Genomic DNA, 18430 nt, shown 5'->3' with positions numbered 1-18430 from the left:
CAGATACACTTTTTGTATGGATGTAGGTGATTATTTTAGTTTTTTTTTTATTTTCTATATGGTATAAACTTATCAAACAAAACTATTGGAAGCTACAAAACAAAGAAATATAGATCCAGAACACATAATTCCTCTGCTTAAAAACTGCCAGTGGGGTGCTGGTAAGATAGCTCAGCTTGACCCCAAGCCTGACAGTCTGACCACAGGATAGCAGGAAAGAATGGACTTCCAGGAGTTGTACTCTGACCTCCACCTGTGTGCTAAGACATATGCAAAAATACCTGCAAACACGCACACATGCATGTGCTAAATTAATTCATTTATAATTAATAACTGGCAGTTAAAAACTACCAGTAGATATCTTTAATCCCAGCACCCAGGAGGCAGAGGCAGGTGGATCTCTGAGTTTGAGGCCAGCCTGGTCTACTGCGGGTGTTCCAGGACAGTTAAGGCTGCACAGAGAAACCCTGTCTCAAAACCAAAACCAAAGCCTCCCAGTAGCCTTCCACCTCATACAGTACAGAAGCAGGTTTCTTCTAGTGATCACTTGGCTCTTTTGCTGTGAGCCTTCTAAGTCCTTAATGTTTTCTCATGTGACTCAGAAAAGTTCCTGTGCCTTTCTTTTTATCTTTAGTGTGAGTCTGTGTCACATTCATAGAGCTTACCATAGTGCCAAGACTCTTGTGCTTGTAACAAATACATGTCTGGATGAATGGATGAGGTCTAAACTTTAGTTTTGTAACTTATGTGTGTAAATGTTTGGTATGCACGCATGTCCTTTGTGCCACATGCCTGCCTGGTACCTTTCAGAGACCAGAGAAAATGTTGTATCTCCTAGAACTGGAGTTACTGTGGGTAGCTCCACAATTATAGTAGGTGTTGTTGAGAATTAAGGCCAGGTCCTCTCTGGGAGAGCAACCAGTCAGGGCTCTTAACCACTGAACCACTGCTCCATTTCCATGGATTAAGTTTTAGTTGGCCCTGGCTGTCTTGGACCTTGTTCTGTAGACCAGGCTGGACTTGAACACAGAGATCTGTTATGGAATTTATTTAATCCCAACCAGGGGTTTCTACCATGCCTTTGTTCACTTAGTTACCAGATAAAAGATGCACATAACTTTTATAGTTACAGTAAGTCTTCAGTAGCACAAGAGCTGGGTAGATATCTGTGCTGTTAGAATCTACCTTCCTATCGGTAACCGCAAATCATCACTGTTTGGTCTGGGCTGCTCTCAGCTCCACTTGGTCAGCACTCAGGGCCACATTTTTCATGGCTCACTAACCCCTGGCAGCTTCTCCTTCATTCTCCATCTTCTCTCCAGGTTCTCTGACCCCAAAGTCCAGGAAACCTAGACTGGCTCTTTCTCTTCTGCCTATCTGCCTAGCTATTGACTGTCTGCATCTTTATTTACCAATGAGAAATAACTTGGGGGCAGGGTCGCAAGTTCTATTCACTTAGCATTACAATAGACAGTAAGACCCAACCTCACAGAGATCCTGCCTCTCTGCCTCCCAGCACTGGGATTGAAGATGTGTGCATAGGTGAGTCTCTCTCTCTCTCTCTCTCTCTTTTTTTTCTTAAGATTTATTTTATGTATGAGTACACTGCAGCTGTCTTCAGACACAGCAAAAGAGGGCACTGGATCCCATTACAGATGGTTGTGAGCCACCGTGTGGTTGCTGGGACTTGAACTCAGTGCTCCTAACTGCTGAGCCATCTCTCCTGTCCCAGATGAGTCAATCCCTCCCCCCACCCCTTTCTCTCTTTCTATTTTTTGAGACAGGGTTTCTCTGTATAGCCTTGCCTGTCCTGGAACTCACTCTGTAGACCAGTCTGGCCTCGAACTCAGAAATCCACCTGCCTCTGTCTCCCACGTGCTGGGATTAAAGGCGTGTGCCACCACTGCTGGGCTCAGACGAGTCTTTTCTTTTCTTTTTTTTTTTCCACAGCCCAGAAGTTTATTTATAGTCCAGTTATTGGGAATAGTCATAGATAGAAGGAGAGTATGAATGGGATCACACAGGGTTTTCACAGGAATCCCGTCTTAAAACACAAATAAGGATGGTGGCTGAAGATAGGGTTAGGGCAAATCGCAAGTAAAGCCAAGAGTGAGTAGCAAGAGGCAGGCGGAGGCCAAATGATCCAGACTTACAGTAATGCCCAGCGCTGACGTCTGGTGATGACCCAGGTAGAGCTCCTGTGTGCTCCCGCCTGCCCACGCCCCTACTCCCACTTAGAGCTAATGTAAGGGCTCCATAGGAGCCGAGGTGAAGACTGGTCGCTGTCTGAGTCTCCACTCTCAACCTTAATGCTCATTCATTCTTGTGATAGTCTGATGAAGACTAAACAATAAGGTGGCCTTACCCAACTGGGTTTTAGAAGTTGGAGGATGGAATGGCTAAATCCTTTTTTGTTGTTCCTCAGGTCTGTTGACCCCTGCTAGGGTTTGTAAAGCCCAGCTTGAGAAGGCTGGCTGGCCCTCAGGTTTTCTCAGAACAGTGTTATCCCCCCTCCCCCATGCCTCAGTGGGGTCCTTTCAGAAGGCTGTGTGTGGTAGCCCTGCAGGGAGTTTATGGTTTGCCCAGTGGGTAGCTACAGGGCATCTGAAATACGTGGTCAGATGAGTCTTTCTGTCTTTTTTTTGGGGGGGGGGGTGTTGGATTTGGTTTTTTTGAGACAGGGTTTCTCTGGAACTCACTCTGTAGACCAGGCTGGCCTCGGCTCTCTTTTTTTGACCGAACCCAGGGCCTTGAGCTTGCTAGGCAAGCACTCTACCACTGAGCTAAATCCCCAAACCCCAGATGAGTCTTTCTGACAGCTTCTCTCACTATCCTTAGGTTGCCTTGGCTTTAGCCACAGTAGTTTTGTGTTATGACAGATTTTGCACTACCTCTAAGGTCCACTGCCTCCTGTAGATTAGATATTATTACCACTTTTTTTAGGCCCTTAAAAATTAGGACCTAGCCAGGCGATGGTGGCGCACACCTGTAATCCCAGCACTTCAGAGGCAGAGGCAGGCGGATTTCTGAGTTCCAGGCTAGCCTGGTCTACAGAGTGAGTTCCAGGACAGCCAGGGCTATACAGAGAAACCCTGTCTCGAAAAAACCAAATCCAAAAAACAAAAAAACAAAAAAATAACAACCAAAAATTAGGACTTAGAGCTGGAGGTATAACATAGTAGTAGAGTACATTCTTAGAGCTTGCGAGGTTATGGAATTAATCCTCTACAATAGAAAGTGGGAAGAAGGACTCTGAAAGGCACATCTATCCCTGTTGCTCTGAGCCTGACTTTGAACTGTTTCAGTCTCCAGAGTACTGGGATTATGGGTGTGAGCCACCGTACTGGATTTAAATTAGAAGCTCCAGGATGATCCCTGGAAATGTCCGGGTTCTTTTTCTCCGGAGATGGAGTCTTTGCTTGATGTAGTAGCTCACACTTTTGATCCCAATACTTGGGGAGCAGAATCAGGGTGATATCTGTGAGTTCCAGGTCAGCCAAGGCTACATAGTAAGACCCTGTTTCAACATCAAAACTAGCAAAACAGTCTTTTCTCTTTGGGTAGGCTGTCCTTGAACTCAAAGCACAGCCCCTGCCTCCCACAGGTGTGAGCCTCCACTACTGGCTCACTATGCATTCTTTCCCTTTCCATATTATTACTCTTTTCTTGTGGTCTCCTTTGAATTAGCTCCTTTATTGTAATATATTTATCCTTCTCCCCTAATATTCATTCCTGTCCACCCCCCATTTCCTCCTTTTTCACCTGGAGTTTTCTGTTTGGTCTTTTGTGGGGCAATATGGGAGGAGAAATAGCTCCTAGTGTTCTAATCTGTTTATTTTGTGCCCCCCAAGTGAAAACTGATTTTACTAAATATAGCTTGCTGGAAAGAAAATTCTCTGTAACTGTGTTTGGTCTTTGTTTTACATTTTGAAAGTCGAGCCTGGTAGCTTTTAGGTAAAAAACATTTCTTTGACCTCAATTATTTTGTAGGTGAGAAAAAGGCAGGATAAATTTAAAAGTGAATTTTTACATATCCCCCAAATCATTATTCTTCACTAAAAAGTCTATTTTGGCAGCTGAACATATGCAGCAAAAAGGAGCTGCGCTGTATCTTTAAAAGCTGTCCTCAGAGCAGTGTGGAGGCAGGCAGGCTACAGAAGTACCTGAATGAAAGAGGAGGAGGAGGTGGGGGGGTGCATGTGCTCTCTCTCTCTCTCTCTCTCTCTCTCTTCCTCTCCCTCCCTCTCTCCCCCCTTCTCCCCCTCTTTCTTTCCCTCTCCCTCCCTCTCCCTCTCCCCCCCACCCCACCCCACTCCACCCCATTCTATTTCTCTCAGTCTCTGTGTCTGTCTGTCTGTCTGTCTGTGGGCTAAAACAGCTGGGCCATGGTCTGCTTTAGAACATCTCGTCATAGCAATTAGCAGGAGAAGCAGCAACAAGGATCAGTAGCATTTCATTCAAGGGTGAAGGGGGGGGCGGCTGGGGACTGTGGGCGGGGGAAGAGGCACAGGTTTCCCAGAAGGAATTTCTTCCGGCAAAATTCCGGCAGGCAGAACAGATCCTTACAATGAGGTCTCCATTAATAATGTGAGCTCGCTGCTGGTGTAAGTGCAGATTCTTCCGGGGTGAGTTTTGGATAATTTTCTTTCTTTAAATAAAAGTCCTTGGACTTCACAGGCTGGGAGAGGAGAGGTGACAAAAATTGGCATTTTAAAATAGCATTGTTGATTTCCCAGTACAATACACATTATGAAAATTCAATTTTCAAATGTTAAATTTTGTGGGGGGTTTCTGGAAATTTTCAGAGGCTGTTTTTATCTTTAAAATATATTAAATATTAGGTTTGCTAGAACTTGTACTGTTTGCAGATTCTACTTCTTCCATGATTATTTTAAGCAATGCCTCATTCAGATTTTGCTTATGAGAGCCGCGGTGATTTCTTTTCCCTTTGGTGATGCTGTTGACGCACATTGCAGGAAGCAGGGAATCCCCTATAAATATCCTTCCCTGTGTCATTACCCAGCTCTCCTCCATGCCCGGCTGGTGACTGTGCCTCTGTGTCCTGTGTCTTTATGTAACTGTCCCTGTACTCATCAGATGTGTTAAGGAGAAATATGTCGCCTTTGTCCTGTCTAGGGAGCTTTTATGATTATAAGCATCTGGGAGTATTTTGCTAAACTGTTTTCCTACAAATTCTATTTGATGTATTAAGGTTTCTCTGGGTTTGCCACTGTTAATTTTGGGTGGCTTGTTTGTTTCTTATAATTGGCTTGTTTTTCTTTGCTGGCTCTGGTTTCTAAAGAGTGCAGAGATGGGATTCCCTCTACCTCCAGTGACGTATTATTTTGTTTGCAGTCTTTCTCTTCTGTGAGGGAGGGGCCAGAGAGAAGGAAGAAGAAAAATGGATCTGAAGTCTTTGTGACTCGCTGACAACTGGGCACCCGGACTAGAGCTGAGGCTGACTGGGGTGTTTAGTAATAGGGTGCCTGTGCTTGTCTCTTTTCACAGCAGGCTTAGACCAGAGTCGGATTGCTGAAGCAAGGTGCTTGAATTTAACCCCGTGAGTGCTGATGCTAATGAATTTTACCTAATTGCTATTTCTAAATGTAGAAGGAAAATGAGCTCATGAAGGTTTTAGAACCCAGAAGCTGTTAATTTAAAATTGAGTTTTGGAAGTGTCGGATTTTTCTGTATTTATACTGGTCCTGATCACTTTGTGTGCCATTTTCCAGACCTCAAAATAGGTAGTTATATAAAAGTCCTTGCCACTGTAGTTCAGAGTAAAATTTAATTTTGAATCTATATAGCTAAAGCAAAGGTTAGCAAGGACTTGCCACATATAAACCTAGTTGTGAGTTTTAACAGCCCTAGATGGTTAGTTTTGGATTCTATTTGTGCTTCCAGTTCCTTTTATGCCTGTCCATTTTAATAGAGATGATCTCTGGAGGGACCCGCGGAGGTCAGTTTGAAGAACTCAGTAGACTAGAGCCTGGGAGAAGCTGAGTCGCCCTTGTGTAAAGCATGCATGCTTGGGTAGCACCTGCCGGCTCGTCCTCTAACACATGCCTGTTTATTTTCTATCTTGATTTATTTCTTTGTTCTGTACTGCCATTTATTCAGAATTCTTAGTAAGAAGTAAAAAAAAAAATAGTAGATTTGGCCGTTTTGCTTAGATTTGCAGTTCTATTTTCTGTGGTATCTCAGTAATTTATTATATTCATAAATGTTTCAAACTAACAATTTAACTTTATGTAGCCGGAAGTAGGGTGGGGGGAGAAGAGGGTGGATTTAAAGTAAATGAAGAGCACTTATAGACAGGGGCAGGAGCAGAAAGGTGAGGAGCTTGATTCCACTGCCTCTTTGCATCTTGATATTTCAGCAAATATGTGGGTAATTTCTCATTAGCTTTTCAGGAAACCCCTGTGGTGGACAACCCTCCTCCACCGTTGCTGGGAGACTGCTCTGACGTCACTGGAGCAGCTCCCATCTGCAGCCAGAGCAGGAGTAGCCTATGAGGGAAAGAACTGCTGGGAAATTAAAAGATGACAGTTTCTTAAAACGTGGTTGTCATTTGATTTAGGGGTGGCTAGGATATATCTAAAGCCTTTTTTTAAAAAACCGTTTCAGTAATTTCCAAACCAAAAAATACCAAAAGATTATTTTATTTCAACTGAAAGTGTCTTCTTTTTAATTAAGTCTTTGTTTTCTGATTACCAGGACTTTAGAAAAGGTCAAGGAAAAAAGCTCTTAAAGGTGTTAGAAAAGTAAGGTTACAGTTTCTTTTTATCCTTTATGTTCTGTCACCCTCTCCCTTTGCAGGATCCGGGAAGATCAAGGGCAGCTTTTGTGAAGGGTGATTTAGCATAATTTACAAGTAATTGAGAAAACAATACATGTTGGAAAGACATTCTGGTAACATTGACTATTTTATTTTATATGATTTTATTTACTTATTTAATTGCTTAAGAGAGGGTCTCACACAGTTGGGGATGACCTTAAACTCACCATAGCCCAGAATGACCTTGAGTTCCTCATCTTCCTGCCTCTGCCTCTCCTGACCTGGGATTATGTGCCACCATATTAAGCTCTAGTGATGCTGATATGAAACCATCTCTGAACTTAAAGCTAATGTACTTACTTACTTCTTAACGAACTCTTTTCCTAGCTTCTCCCTTTTGTTAATAGTCTGTTATTAGTTTCTCTTTAAGAAAGGCGTTCTACACTTGATCTTAGCCAAAAGGTTAAGAAAGAAAGGCGTTCTTAGCTGGGTGGTGGTGGCACAGGTCTGTAATCCTCTGGGAGGCAGAGGCAGGCAGATTTCTGAGTTCAAGGCCAGCCTGGTCTACAGAGTGAGTTCCAGGACAGCCAGGGCTACACAGAGAAACCCTGTCTGGAAAAAGCTAAATACAAAAAACCAAGACAACGTTCTTCTGGGCGTGGCCATCCCAACTGCCCCCAAGTGGATCTCTGAGTTTGAGGCCAGCCTGATATACAGATTGAATTCCAGGAGAGCCAGGGCTACACAGAAACAGGGTGTCTTGAAAAACCAAAATAAAGAGCAAAAACGTTCTTGTGAATGCTCGCTCTACCAATTGCTGATTGTTAGCAACTGGATTTTTTTCAATTTCTTCATTTGTAAAATAAGGATAATAGTACCCATTCCCTAAGTAGTTTTAAGGGGCAGGGCTAAGTTTTTTCCTGTTTGTTTGTTTGTTTGTTTGTTTGTTTAAGGATTAAGCATTAATACAAAAAGCTAAGGCTCTAAGGTGGCCCAGTAGGTTAGGGGTTAGGGAGGACGCTTACTGTCAAATCTGATGTTAGGGTAAACTAAGTTCAGTCTCTGGAACCCACGTGGTGATAGAAAGAGAAGTCACTCCTACAGCTTACTGTCTGACTTGTCTACCAACAGGTGCGCGCTCACACACACACACACACTCTTACACACAAACTCTCTCTCACACATACACACACATTCTCTCTCTCACATACACACACTCACACATATACACACTCTCACTCTTACACATACACACAATCTCACACATGCACACATATTCTCTCTCTCTCTCACACACACACACACAAACACTCTCACTCTTACACATACACACACTCTCACACATGCACACACATTCTCTCTCACACACACACACTCATAAATAAATGAAAAAAAAAAAACCCACACCTATAATTCTACCACACACTAGAGGCTGAGGTAGTTCAAGAGTATTATTCTAAGGCCAGAAAAAAGAAAAAGAAAAGTTAATGTGTACAAAAACTTTAAGATAGCCCTAGAGGTCTGCAAGATGGTAAAGATGCTTGCAGCCAAGTGTGATGGCTTGAGTGTAATCCCTGGAACCCCCATAATGGAAGAAGAATGTGTCACACATTCATTCTCTCTCTCTCCCTCTCCTTCTCCCCCTTCCCTCAACACACACACACACACACACACACACACACACACACACACACACACACACACACTATAAAGCAAACAAAAAGATAGTCCTATAACATTTTTTAAAAATTTATATGTGTATAAATATATATACAGAAGATATACACTGGGTATCTTCCATGATCACTTTCTACCTTAACTTTTTTTTTATTATATTTAATTTTTTATGGGCCTAGAGAGATGGTTAAGAGGTGGTTAAGTGCACTGGCTGCTGTTGCAGAGGATCTGATTCAGTTCTCAGCACCCGCATGGCAGATAACCATCTGTAACTCCAGTTCTAGGGCATCTGATGCCCTAATCTGTCCTGTACATGTAGTAGGCACATACACATGTCCAGGTACATACACACATAAAATGAATTGTTTACTCCTTCCCCTTCTCCCTCTAAATCCTGATCATTTCTAAGATCATTTTCATTATGTATATGAGTGTCTTGCCTGCATGTACAACTATGACCTCGTGCATACCTGGTTCTTGAGGAGGTCAGATGAGAGTAACTGTAATTGGAGTTACTAATGGTTATGGGCTGTTGTGTGGGTGCTGTGAATGGATCCCTAGTCCTCTGTAAGAGCAGCCAGCGTATTTAACCACTGAGCCTTTTCATACATAAAATTTATGACATCGTATTTATGGCCCACCTGTCTAGGGATGGTGTTCCCTGCCATGGGCTGGGTCTTCCCACATTAGGGCAGTTTTTCACTGCTCAGTCTGACGTGTGTGTGAGTGTGTGTGTGTGTGTGTGTGTGTGTGTGTGTGTGTGAGTACATCTATGCCATTGCATGTGTGAGGCAATCAGGACAAGCTGTAGGAATCAGTTCTTTCCCTTCTTCTATCATGTTGGTCTTAGGTGCCTTTTCCCAATGAGCTATTTTGCCAGCCTTCTTTTAATTTTTTTTTAATATATCTTTGTGCACATGTGTGTGGGGGAGTATATGTATGTATGTGTACATGTGTGCAGACCCACATATGTGTCTGTGGAGCAAAAGGTCCAGATTGTCACATCCTCTTCTGTAGCTATCCACTGTTTTGGGTGTTTTTGGTTTGGTTTGGTTTGGTTTGGTTTTTTTGGACACTGGGTGTCCATTCTATTTTGTTTTTCTGTTGCTTCAATAAATAGCTCTGACCTAAAAGCAACCTGGAGAGGAAAGGTTTTCTCTATTCTTACAGTTTACAGTCCATCATTGAGGAAAGCCAAGCTGAAACTCAAGGCAGGATCTTAAAACAGACCTGTGTGTGTGTTGGGCTAGGGGAGAGTGCTGATTACTGCTCATTCACAAGCTTACTCTTGGGCTCATGGCTAGCTAGCATCTGTATGTAGCTCAGGACCGCCTGCCTAGGGGTGGTGGGATGGTGTTCCCCACGGTGGGCTGGGTGCTCCCACATCAGTCGCGGTCAGGACAGGCTTTCACTGACTAATCTGATCTGGGCAGTTCCCCAGTTGGAACTCCCTCAGCTCTGGGCTGTTGTCACACTAACTAGGACAGTCTTTACCTTGTTGACTGGCAGGCTGACTGGTCAGTGATTCCCTAGCCTCCTGTCTTCTCCTGTCTCCACCTCCCAGTGCAAGGATTATAGGCCCAACTTCTTTAACAGGGTGCCGGGTCCAAACTCACACCTCATGCTTTCCCGACTCAAGCATCTCCTTATGCCTCAATTCCCGTATGTTAAAGACTGAATTAGCATTAGCCATCGTTCATAATATTTAGAAATCAAATAGGATTATGCCATTTGCGTTTCCACATTACTAAGAACTTATTTATTTCTGTGTGAAGCACATCTGGAAGTCCGGACAACGTTTGAGGAGTTGGTTCCTTTCTTCCACTTTGTTTGAGGCGGGGTCTCTTATTTCTGTTGAACGGTATTTAGGCCAGCTGGCCCGCAAGCTTCTTGGGAGCGCCCATGCTCTGCCTCCCAGTTACCCCAGAGTTGTAGGATTACAGATGGGAGCCGCCATGCAGGCTCCTGTTGTCTCTGGTCATCAGGCTTGCTTGTCAAAAGCTTTTATCTGCTGAGTCATCTTGTCAGTCTCCCTCCCTTTTGGGGGTGGTGTAAGGATCAGACCTAGAGCTTTCTGCATGTTATGTGAGCTACACTCAGCCCTCACGAGCAGGCTTTGAGGAAGCAGACTTTCAAGCCATATAAAAGAATTAATTTCTAAAATAAATATACATATAATGTAAGCATTTCAGACATGCAGACTGGTCCTCTTAAGTATCAAGGCCAGGTTTTGAGGCACACACCTTTAATCCCAGCGTTCCAGAGGCAGAGGAATACATCTTTTCTAATCTCAAAGGCCAGTCTATGAACTCGTACTCTGAAAAGATTAGCTTTTTTTTTTTTTCTGACCATGATTTATCTTTTGGTTGGTTTGGGTTTGTTGTTTCTGGTTTGGTAGAGAAACTCACTACATAGGCCTCAGATTTACTGTGTAGCCACCCCAGCCTCAAATTCTAGGTCCTCTGACCTCAGCCACCTAGGGGCTAAGGCCAGGTGTGTGTCAAGTTTCTAACCAGGGAAGGCCTACTTAGCATATCAGATGGACCAGGCCTCAGGCTCTCCCAGCGTCCCGCTGGCTGTCCTATTGTTAAAGAGCATGGTTGGTGTGTGCATGCGCACACACACACACACACACACACACACACACACACACACACACCCCGCACTCTACCCTGAACTCTCCAGGGCTGGGCTGCCCTTCCTTTGCTCCTTTTGGCCTCCTGGCTGCTGTACTTGGTTCCCTTCTCTCCCTTCCCTTCCCTTCCCTTCCCTTCCTCTCCCCACATGGTTCAGGGTCAGACTGCTCTAGACTCTGTTAGATGTTTCTCAACTCTGGTTTTGTCTCCCTCATATTCCTAATAAACTTTCTCCTCCACAATTCCTAGAAGCAGTCATGTCCTTTCCTTTCCTTTTTATCTCTTTTCTTCATCCAGTGTGGACAACCATGCCTGTTTTGGCTTTTGTTGTTGTTTGATTGTTTTATTTTCAGACAGGGTCTTCGTGTGCCAGGCTGACTTGAGGTCTCCTCCTGACCCTCCAGAGTGCTGGAGTTACAGGCCTGTGCTTCCTACCACTGTCCTGATTTACCTTCAGATCTTCGTGTTGTGGGGGGTCTTTGATTGTGATAGAGCCTATCTCCTTGCTCAGGTGGGCTTAATTCTAGAGAAAATATGGCGATGGAAATGCAGCAGCCACCCAAATGCTGAGTGGTCCCAAGTTCTGGTCTTAAACCAGTGAAGAATAACAAGCCAGGACAGTAGAGGAGCCAGCGCTGTACTAAGGTAAAGAAGTCTGGCCTCCTGCCTGGGCCCTTGTCTGCCCAGGACTTGGGCCTGGTTGGCTTATGTGTGTAAACCAGGGGTTATGCCGAGAGCTTTCTGTTTGGCTGAGTTGAATGCTGTGGCAGAGTGTGGTTGAGTAGGAGCTAATGGTCAGGAAGAGCCTGCCATCCAGGTAAAAAGTTACTAGGAGGAGGAAGAACCAGGAAGTGAGGAGTTGGTGATCAGCTATTATCAGCTTAAAGGCTGGTGGTCTTGTTATGTTAATATGACAGAGCCTTTAAAAATCTACAGCTCCTGCGTAGCATGTTGGCACACGTTTAAATTCCGGCACTGAGGCTGAAACAAAAAGACCTGTATGAGTTCTGGGCCCCTCCGGTCGATATACTGAACTCCAGGCCAGCCAGTCCTGCATAAGTGAGACCCTGTCTCAAACAACCATTCACAGCTTCTTAGGTAAATCTACGGAGCATGAACTTTATTATACAGACTCCTTGCTCTCAAGGCCCAATCTAATTTTTTTTTTTGTTTTGTTTTTTTGTTTTTGTTTTTTTTCCCCCTGAGACAGGGTTTCTCTGTGTAGCCCTGGCTGTCCTGGAACTCACTCTGTAGACCAGGCTGGCCTCGAACTCAGAAATCCGCCTGCCTCTGCCTCCCACAGTGCTGGGATTACAGGTGTGCACCACTACCGCCCAGCTCCAATCTAATATTTATATGCATGAGGGTTTCTGAGCTTAATTTAGAGCTTTGGAACTAAATTTGGCAAGATCTGCAGTTAGGGGCCAGCAACTGCACCCACTGCAGTGTTGACGGGAGCTGGTACTGCTGGCTGGCAGGTATTTCTCCTGAGGTCAGCCTAGAGCTTCTGCCTGCACAGTGCTCAGTAAGAAAACAACCTGCCAGTTGATAACAATTCTTCTTATCCTTATGTGTCTGAAAGAAACCGCCTTACTCCCATCCTGTCATTTGGACGTCTGCCTCTGGTGTCCTCCTCTGGAAAGGCGTTCCTTACTCTTCTGCTTAGGTGCTGTGTTCATGGTGCTCATCCTCCTTTGTATCTGTGAGTGTGTGTCACACTGCGTACGGTGAGTCCATACAATACTGCCATAATACTTGAACTGATTTGCAGGATGGGTGGTAGCACCTGGCGGCACTCTGGAGGCTCTGCATACACTGAGGATTGCTTGACCACCGAGGGGTCTTAACCCCCTCCCCCACACTTTTAAGAATTTTAAATGGGCGAAATATCAAGTAAAGAATACTAAACTGTCCAACATCCTGTTCCCTTTATCTTCTTTAGTTTTATGCTATAACATATTTTAGAAGGAGCGCCTACCCTGTAATGACTGAGCCACCTCACCAGCCCAGTGTTATAACTTAGCGTCTTATTCTTTTGTATCTTTTGAGGCTTTTCCATTTTTGTATTGCTTTGCTAACCTATCATTGTGCACTGACAAGGGCTAGCAAGTGTGTAACACTCATAACTGCTATCTGCTTGGAGCTTTTAATCTCTCCTACCTTCTCTAGTATACATGGAGAAAGAAGAGTTGATTTTTTTAGAAAGGGAAATGAGCTAGAGAAAAGCAGGAAGTAAGAATTCCATGACCGGGTGGGCAAAAGTGACAGCTGGTATCCTGACAGCCCGAGTCCAGTCCTCAGAACTCACACAGTGGAAGAAGACAACTCTGCCCTCCACACATGCCAAGCAAGTGTCTACTTGCATACACGCACAAAGAAAGATTTATGAGAGAGAGGGCAGGCGGGCGGCATTACCCATATATGTTCTGAAAGTTTGAGACCCACTGGAAGGCCTGAGAAATGGGCATGACATGGAGCAGCTGAAAACATTAGTTCACTGAAGAAACTATAAAAGTAACTTATTCTCCTGATGTAATTGTCTCTGAGACTTACTGCCTCAGTCTGCTAACCTAAGCCTGGTCCGGCAAGCATCTAGCCTCTGTACAATCTTACCTAGGCCTAGAGTGGTTTTAGCCTGACTTACTACTGAAGTCACCCTTTCTTGTCTTTCTGAACTCTAACTGGCAGGTTCAACTCAGTTCTGCCTCAAACTCCTCTCCAAGGTGACCGATTCAATCTGGCTTCTCCTGAATTGCTCTGCTTGGCCTCATCCTAACCTGGCAGTCTGTTCTAATCTTCTGGCGCCTTCTCATTCTCTGGCTTGTTCTATCTTCTCCCTCATTGGGCTTGTTCTCTCTCTGCAACCTGTCTCTGTACAACTGTCCCAGTACAACCACCTCCTTCCTTTCCTCCTTCCCTGCCTGCACCGCTCTCTCAGGTAAGTCTCCCTTTCCTCTCTCTTCTCATGAGAGTTGGGCAGATCCTGTTCTGTCCGATGGTTCTTCACTTTGTCTGCCACTCAGTTATACATCACATTCTTCAAACATGGGTAATTCCTTTTACAAACTAACTTTACCTTTATTCTTTGGGATTAAAGGTGTAAGGCCTAGAGAGATGCCGAAGTGCTTACGAGCACTGGCTGCTCTTTCAAAGAACCGGGGTTCAAGTCCCAGCACCCACATGGCAGTTCACAACGTCTATTTCAGGGGATATGATACCCTCACATAAAATAAAATTAATGCATGTCTGTATCCCAGCCAGAGGGATCACAGCCCAGGCGAGCCACAGCACAGCTACAAACAGGCTTTCTCAGTCTGTAGCACAGTCTTGGGGTCACAGTGTGCTCAGATAGCCTCAATAGCTCTGAATGCTTTTTTTTTTCCTTAAATGAGTGAAGGAAAAACATTTTATCTTTTTTTTTTTTTCAAGACAGGGTTTCTCTATATTGCCAGGCTATCCTGGAACTCACTTTGGAGACTGGAGACCAGGCTGGTCTCAAACTCAGAAATCCACCTACCTCTACCTCCCAAGTGCCGGGATTAAAGGCATGTGCCACCACTGCACGGCTCTAAATTTCTTGAATACATTTATCCTTAGCAGTCAGTAAGAATTGCTAATAAAAATATAGATTCAAAGGTATTCACCACAGACTATTTTACTATAAAATTGATAGCTGCCTGAATTCACAATATTGAGGAATGGCTAATAAATTATACTCCATATTTGTAATAGGACAGCCAGAGCTATACAGAGAAACCCTATCAATTTATTTATTTATATGTGAGTACACTGTTGCTTTTTTCAGACACACCAGAAGAGGGCAGCAGATCCTATTACATTACAGATGATTGTGAGTCACCATGTGGTTGTTGAGAATTGAACTCAGAGAACCTCTGAAGGGACAGTCAGTGCTCTCATCCACTGAGCCTCTTCTCTAGCCCCCAGGATATTTCTTTAGTTAAAGGTAGTTCACACTGCTGTGGTATTTTACATTTATAATCTTAGCACTGAAGAAGCTGAAACAGGAAGATTGCTAGTTCAAGACCAATTTCATCTGTATAGTGGGGCCATAGCCAGCCTTGGATGCATAAATACGATCCTGTCTTTTAAAATTACAAGAAGTAAATGTGGTGCCTCGTGCCAGTAAAAAGTTAGAAGGCCAAGACCTCCAAGTGGACACTATTAGTTTGAGGACAGTGTGAGGAACAGTGAATTGCAGGCCAGGCTGGGATACAGAATAAGACCCTGTCTCAAACAAAAAAACATAACAAGACCCCAGACACAAAAAACGATCAATATAATGGAATATGCCTGTAACTCCAATACTTAAGAAGCTAAATAGTAGGTCACGAGTTCCAGGCTAGCTTAGGCTGCTGAGTAAAAAGTTAAAGAAAAATGTAAATGGAAAATTGTTACAATTTCCGTATTTGGTAAGAATATTCTAGATATATCATATATAGAAAATACTGGATATGAAGACATTCAATATGGATGTCAATTATATATAAATATAGGAATAAAAACCAGATTATATCTCAATATATGTTGCTATTGATAATAACAGAATTTGTTGATTTTTCACTGCATTTTCCATACTTGTGTTTAAAAATATGAAGAAACCTGAGCTGGGGTGATGCCAGGTTTGGGAGGCTGAAGCAGGACAATTGCAAATTTAAGGGCAGCTTGAGCTATTTGGTAATACCCGCCTCAAGAACCCCGAGGGACAGTGGTAGTGGCAGTGGAGCACACCTTTAATCCCAGCACTTGGGAGGCAGAGGCAGGTGGATCTCTGTGAGGCCAGTCTGGTCTGTAGAGTGAGTTCAGACCAACCAGGACCACATAGAGAGATACTCTCTTGGGGCAGGGGGATACACCCAACCGAATAAACCTAAGGACGAGGGAGAGTCTTGCTTTCCTTTTTTGCCTTTTTTTTTTTTTTTTTTTTTTTTTGGTTTTTTTTTGGTTTTTTGAGACAGGGTTTCTCTGTGTAGCCCTGGCTGTCCTGGAACTCACTCTGTAGACCAGGCTGGCCTCAAACTCAGAAATCTGCCTGCCTCTGCCTCCCAAGTGCTGAGATTACAGGCGTGCACCACCATGCCTGGCTTTGCTTTCCTTTTTTAAAAAAATGGTTTTATTATACTTCTTAATTCTATAGCTATGTGTGTGGGCATGTGCAGATGAGGCAGCCAGCCGGCTGTCAGCTAGTCCTCCTCATGTGGGGCCACAGATTCAGTCATCGCTGATGAAGTGACTCAGTGCTGTCTGGCCAGGCCTAGCTCCTGATTTTACATACACATTTTTAGTGTTAAATTGAGACAAAGGTGATGGTTTGTGTAAATAGAGAGTACTGGAAATAATAAGTAATAGCTATGTCTTTTTGTTGTTGTTGTTGTTGGTGGTGGTGGTGTTGTGAGACAGGCTTTCATTTACGCTAGGCTCACCTTCAACTTGCCCTGAAATTCTGATCCTCCTGCCACAGCTCCTGCCTTGCCCGGGCTGTACAGTGCTGCAGTAGAGGAGGACTAGGCTCCCTGTGTGCGGGGCGAGGCCAGGCCAGGCCAGCAGCGTATCGGCCTAGCTGCACCTCCAGGCCTGCTGTCTCTATCACCTTTGCTATTGATGTAGGAAAAGAGCTTCTGCTGCCAGAGTTTTGGGCTCTCATGTTGGGAGACAGCATCATCCAGAAAGCGTCTTTCATGCAGCTTCTTGTCCTAGACTGGACAGCTCAAGATCCTTACAGATACTTTTATATCCGTGTTTGTGTGTTCGCATACCCACTGGCCATGTGTCCATGTGGGCTCAGGACAGTTTGCTGAAGTCCACCATGTGGCTCAAAGGACTGAACTCAGGTTGTCAGACTGGGTGCCAGTGGCACTACCTACTGAGCCCCCTCTCAAGTGCTCGAGATGTTTAAAACAACAGAATAAAGGAGATCCAGAGAGGTGTGTCTACAGGAGCCGGGCAGCCTGAGCCTGAGGGGAAGGACAGGACTGACTTCTAAGCAAGTGTGCGGTGCAGCTGTGCGCCACATCACACACCTGATGCTGAGGAGGAACAGGAGGCCAGCTGTGGCCGGGTTGCCTGAGCTCATGATAGGATCAGAAGTTCAGGGTCATCCTCATAGGACTTCAAACCAGCATGGGCTACAGGAGACCTTGTCTTAAAAATAAACAGAAGGATAGAGAGAGGAAGAAAAGTATTGAGTGAACTGTTGAGTTTTCTTTCATGATGATAATGAACTAACTGTACAGAGAGAAGTAACGAGTGCCTTTACTATAACTTGCTTTTAATAGTTTTAATATAGTTAGGACTCAAACAAAAGTAGGATTTCTTCTTTTCTTGGGTTATTTCCTTAAGAGTTCTTGGGAAATTTTAGTTGGGCGAGGTGTCTGATACAGAAAGACTGCTGTGAGGGTGAAGCCATCCTGGCTACGTGATGAATTCCAGACTAGCAAGTCTCAGAAATACAAAAATAAAATTTAAAATATCTTACAGAAATTTGGAACAAAAAATTCTTCTCAGTTCCAAGAATTTCTGAACTTTTGCCTTTTGTTCATTACATTCATAAGTCTGTGTTTGTTCTATGGAAATGAATGCTGCTGAAGGGATCCAGCTCAATCCAGATGGGCATGTAAACTTCAGTCACTCGTGTTGGTAGCTGCTTTTCTCTGAGCAGTAATGGTGAGAAACTTTTGTTTCTCTTTTTTCTTTCTTTCTTTCTTTCTTTCTTTCTTTCTTTCTTTCTTTCTTTCTTTCTTTCTTTCTTTCTTTCTTTTTTCTTTTTTTTCTTCTTTAGACTTAGATTGAACCTAGGGCTTTGCAATGCTGGCATGCTAAGCAAACAAATCACTGATTGGCATCCCCAGCTGACATCCAAGAGTTGTAACATTTGTCTTTTTATTTCCAAATGTCTTCATTTTGATCGGGGAGGAAAGAAGGTGTTGGTGGTTGAGTTCAGAAGCTTGCTCCTGCTACTGACCTCTGACCTCCACCTCTGAAACTTATTCAGTATTCAGTACAAGTATTTCCCCCAGTGGGCTCATACTGCTGACCACTGTGCTGTGGTGATGGCTCTGGGCAGCGGCAGAGACTCTTCCCAGTCAACTGCACAGTCTCAGGAGAAAAGGGATTCCGAGCGAGACAGGGCAGTGTGTGGCTGAGTTGTGATGCTCAGTAAATTATGTGTGTGTGTGCACTAATGCATTATGTGACCTCAGAGCCAGAAGAAGGTGTTGAATCCCTCTGGAACTAGAGTTACATTCTGTTGTGAGTCCTAGAAAATAAACCCAGGTCCCCTGCAAGAGTAGCAAGTGCTCTTAACTGCAGAGCCATCTCTCCA

General features: G+C 44.1%; 1 protein-coding gene across 5 annotated transcripts in view; it reads left to right on the top strand.

Moving 5' to 3' along the window:
- R3hdm2 (R3H domain containing 2) overlaps positions 1-18430 on the top strand; it is a 124265-nt gene that overhangs the window by 45347 nt on the left and 60488 nt on the right. Inside the window, exon 1 of one of the 5 annotated variants that reach the window (XM_052166053.1) lies at positions 11715-11736. The exons of the other annotated variants lie outside the window; for them this stretch is intronic. The gene's annotated coding sequence lies outside the window, so the exon portion shown is untranslated. Of the gene's footprint in view, positions 1-11714; positions 11737-18430 lie in introns of those variants that run through there. 5 annotated transcript variants of the gene reach the window in all.

The sequence above is a fragment of the Apodemus sylvaticus genome, chromosome 20 (assembly GCF_947179515.1).
Source record: "Apodemus sylvaticus chromosome 20, mApoSyl1.1, whole genome shotgun sequence".
Lineage (NCBI taxonomy): Eukaryota > Metazoa > Chordata > Mammalia > Rodentia > Muridae > Apodemus > Apodemus sylvaticus.
Note: the sequence above shows the minus strand (reverse complement) of the source record. Positions and strands in the feature narration are given on the sequence as shown.